Below are 5,000 nucleotides of genomic sequence, written 5' to 3'. Positions count from 1 at the left end.
CCCAACTGTCATCCTTTTAAGTATTGCATGCTCATACCAAGGTAGTCGATTCCCTCACTTGCCACTTACTTCCAATTTGTGTTGTACCCAATTTTTCTTAGTTCATATTAGCTCCGTCATACACGTACACTAACACTACACATCCAGTGGTATGTACTCATCTCACTTCTTTCCAGCCTTTGTAAATCCTTCACCTCCAATACCTACACCTCACTATCATATGTCTCTACACTTTGCATGCAAGCTCATTTAACCCTTTTGATACCAACCCAGCTAAAACCGCCTCTGGCTTTGAGTACAAATGTCTTGTTTTCATAAGTTTTGAATTAAAATTTTCCACCAAACCTTTGTCACAATTTATGTTCCTAACACTAGCTGAATGATAACTAAGTTATTTTACAAAATTCTTTGTTATATTTAAAATTAATTGAAATAAACACAGAGTGTCTCAACAGAAATATGGTAACAAAAGAGTAAACCTACCTTTCACACTGAGTAAGAATCCCTTCACAGTCAACAGAGATTCAGAGAATTCATAGCTTCTAAACATTTTCGCTCTGTTCTAACTCTGCTGTTATGCTCCCAGACCAACCCATTTTGCTACTAATTAGGACACTGGATAACAAAAGCTGCCATATACATGCTAGAGGCCTTCTAGGCATTTTATAGAATTTATTTCACTGAAAATCTTACTGCTAACTATCCACTCCTCCTGTGTATCATCATCAACATCATCATCATCATTTAACAGCAATGTTCTATGCTGGCATGGATTTAACAAGATCTGGTGGGTCCAAGAACTTCATCATGCTCCAGTGTTTGCTTGGCATGGTCTCTATGACTGGATGTTTTTCATAATGCCAACCATTTTACAGTGTGTACGAGGTGCTCTTTTTGCATACTGCCAGTACTAGTGAAATCTGCTTATAGCTTGCATGGCTACAAGTCTCCCAAGAGTGAAGAGGGAACTTTATGCCAGGAAAATAAGGAGTAGAAAGGTGTAAAGTATGAGAGAAAGGGATGGAGCGGAATGGGTTTTTTGTTGTATAGGAGCAACATGATTACTCACATTTTAGAAAAGAGGGTAGCAGGGTGGGGTCAGAAAGTGATAATGGACTCTCAGGATATGAAGTGGGTGTAAATGCATGAAGCAGCCCCCAAAATTTGCCTTCTCTGTCAGTCTACCTTTGATTCAGCTACACTTATTGTGTCTCCTTAGTTTATATTAGATGTACCAAATATAATTCCTGACTATACCTTTTTCTGTATATACTTTCTCTCTCTCTCTCTCTCTTCCCTGGTCAAACTGTCCAACCCAAGCCAGTGTGGACAGCGAATGTAAAATGACAATGATGATGACAACGACGATGATGATGGATATACATCCGTGTGCGTCTTCGTGGCACTTCATAGCATCCTGTCGATTTTGCATATCATAGTGTGTACAAATGGAGCTCTGTCTGATCCACACCCTATTGACTCTGGCATGTCTCAAAGTTCTCTTTTCACTTTTCCTCCTATACACATTAGGTCTACTACCCAAGTCAGCCACGACGGTATTTGAACTCCAAACAGACAGAGCAAATAACACAAGGTATCTATCTGGTCTGGTATTCTTACACTTACAGCATTCTGTGGAGGCACATGACCCAGAAGTTGAGCTGTTGTACTCATTATCACAAGGTTATGGTTTTGATTCCCAGACCAATGGAACATTGTGTTCTTGATCAAAACACTTCATTTCACATTGTTCCAGTCCACTTGGCTGTAAAGGAGAAACTCTGTGATGGACTGGCATTACATTCAGGGGGAATGTTGGCACGCATGCCCAGCCAGCAGGGTAGCATCATTTGAAAGCTACAACAATGTGAGGAAGTGTATTGTGACTAGTGGTGTATAACGACATCTGATAGTCTGCTCAATACAATGATACAGTGATACACCAATCCTGGATCAATATAATTTTTTATTGGCTCCTGAAAAGATGACCTACTTGCCGTTATAGAAGACCATTATAAAAGACCATTATATAAACCTTTCTGTGAGCTGGTTGCATTCGAGTTAGGCCGCAGGGGTTTCCTAGCAGTTTCTCTCAGAAGGTTTCTGAAGGTGGCTGGTGTATCTGCTTTGAGGAGGATCATCAAGGAATGTGGGGAGAAAGCAGTTGAGGGTAGTGCTTGGATTACCAGGAAGTTTGTGAGAGTGTATAAGACCACAGAATTGGCATGAGTCCGGTTGCAATGCAATACGTCCAGCTGCTGCGGGCCCACTGTGTGGAGAGATACTGAGCATAATAGGCTGAAATCTCAGCGAAGTATGGTACTCAGCTGATGATTGCAGCCGGACGAGAAAGGGAGCACTTGGTGTTTATCTTCTACTTTCCTGGTCGATACTGTACAACTCACCAATGAAAACTGAGTTGAGAACTAGTCAGGAGGGAAGGACAGTGTCCATGACCTTTTAAAAGACCTCTAAGATCGACGGTCATGGGAAAGTTAAATATCTTCCAACTGGAAATCTGACTTCAATGCTTGAATTTTTAGAATACGGTTTGAAGGTGCATGTCGAAGCATTCTAAGAGGTACTAAAGTTGTCAAGAACTCAACTGTTAGTTAAACACATTTGATTACTCAATGTATGAAAGTACTAATTTAACCTTATGAGCATTACAAAATATATCTCTTTTTAATATTAAAATGCTATAATAAAAAACATGAAAACCAGACCATGTTTTAATTTTATTCAACTGATATATATATATATATATATATCATCATCATCATCATCATCATCATCATCAGTGCTGCCTTTCATGCTAGCATGGGTGGGACGGGTTCACAAGAGCTGGCCAAGTAGAAGCCTGCACCAGACTTCTTATTTCTTTATTGGCCACAAGGGGCTAAACATAGAGGGAACAAAGAAGGACAGACAAAGGGATTAAGTCAATTACATCGATCCCAGTGCGTAACTGGTACTTAATTTATCGACCACAAAAGGATGAAAGGCAAAGTCAACACAGCGGAATTTGAACTCAGAATGTAAAGACAGATGAAATACCGCTAAGCATGTTGCCTGGCGTGCTAACGTTTCTGCCAGTTCGCCGCACCAGACTTCTGTCACTGTTTTGGCAGGATTTTTACAGCTGGACACCCTTCCTAACACCAACCATCAGCAGAGTGGACTTCGTGTTTTTTACATGGCAGATATGGTAAATAATGAGAGACAGAAAATGGAAGATTTGAGAATTTTTATTAATCACTACAATTGTTTGTGTGTGTGTGTGTGTGTGTGTGTGTGTGTGTGCACGCGCATGCATGCGTGCATGCGTGCATGAGACCATTGTTTGAAAGTCCTTTTTTCCCCATGCTCCCACGGGTCAGACAGAATTCATTCAGACAGATTTTATACTGCTGGATGCTCTTCCTGCTTCTGACCCTAACCTGTTTCCATGCAAAGTAATATTTCCCTAAAGCGAGACATGTTTTCCAGAAAGAACGCAAATGAACAACAGTGATTTTATCAACTCTAGAAGGATGAAAGACAAAGTTGTCCTTGATGAGATTTGAACTCAAAGCTCAAGAAATCTAAGCAAAGCATTACTACCCAACACAGTAATGACTCTGCTAAATCACCACTTGTTTCATATGAAGACAGAGAATGTTAATCTGATAGTTCAGCTTTACCTTAATGAAAACAGTCATTAGTCTTAAGTCACAGGTGAGTTATTAAACCTTTCAAGAGTATCCACTTGTGAAAACGCTTTGGTAAATCGTATTTAACTGTTTTGTAATAGAAAAACAATCCTGATAGCATGGACGAATGACAAACACGTTTGTGGGGGTGGACATGGATATGTATGTGTATGTTTAAGCACATATATGTATGTGTATGTGTAAGCATGTATATACGTGTGTGTGTAAGCATATGCGTGTATGTGTGTGTGTACATAAGTGTGTATGTACAAGGGTGAGTCAAAAAGTAATGCCATTTTGTTTAGGACAGGTATAATTACCAACACAGGAACATGTATCATACATCAAAATGAAGCTGGTCCCCTGTGGATCACATCCCTACTTCTCAACATAGTCACCGTTTCTCTCAATAGCAATGTTCCACCTTTGAATGAGAGCATGTATCCCTGCCTCGTAAAATTCTGTTGACTGTTCTTTGAGCCACTTCTTCACTACAGTTTTCACTTCCTTGTCACTGGACTATCATCTCTCTTCGACCCCATGAAAGAGGGTTTGAGAAGCAAACAGTGATGAGGAAGTGAAAACTGTAGTAGTGAAGAAGTGGTTCAAGGAACAGTCAACAGAATTTTACGGTGAAGGGATACATGCTCTCATTCGAAGGTGGAACATTGCTATTTTTTATTGGCTCCTGAAAGGATGCCTTACTTGCCGTTATAGAAGACCATTATAAAAGACCATTATATAAACCTTTCTGTGAGCTGGTGGCATTCGAGGTAGGCCGCAGGGGTTTCCCAGCAGCTTCTCTCAGAAGGTTTCTGAAGGTGATTGGTGTATCTGCTATGAGGAGGAACATCAAGGAATGTGGGGAGAAAGCAGTTGAGGGTAGTGCTTGGATTACCAGGAAGTTTGTGACAGTGTATAAGACCACAGAACTGGCATGAGTCCAGTTGTAATGCAATACGTCCAGCTGTTGCAGGCTCACACACACACACACACACGCACACATACACACACACACACACACACACACACAAACACACAAACATACATATATATATGTGGGTTTCTTTCAGTTTCTATCTACTAGATCTACTCTCAAGGCTTTGGTCAGCCAGAAGTCATAGGAGACATTTGTCTACAATGCCATGCAGTGTGACTAAACCTGAAACCATGTGTTTGGAAAGTGACCCCCTTAACCACTCCATACCACACCTACACATACATATATATGTACATGCATACATATATGTATATAAGGCTCTGTGTGTGTGTGTGTGTTTGTGTGTGTGTGTGTGTGTGTGTGTGTGT

Source organism: Octopus bimaculoides, chromosome 1 (assembly GCF_001194135.2).
Source record: "Octopus bimaculoides isolate UCB-OBI-ISO-001 chromosome 1, ASM119413v2, whole genome shotgun sequence".
NCBI classification, from domain to species: domain Eukaryota; kingdom Metazoa; phylum Mollusca; class Cephalopoda; order Octopoda; family Octopodidae; genus Octopus; species Octopus bimaculoides.
This window is presented reverse-complemented; position numbering follows the sequence as displayed.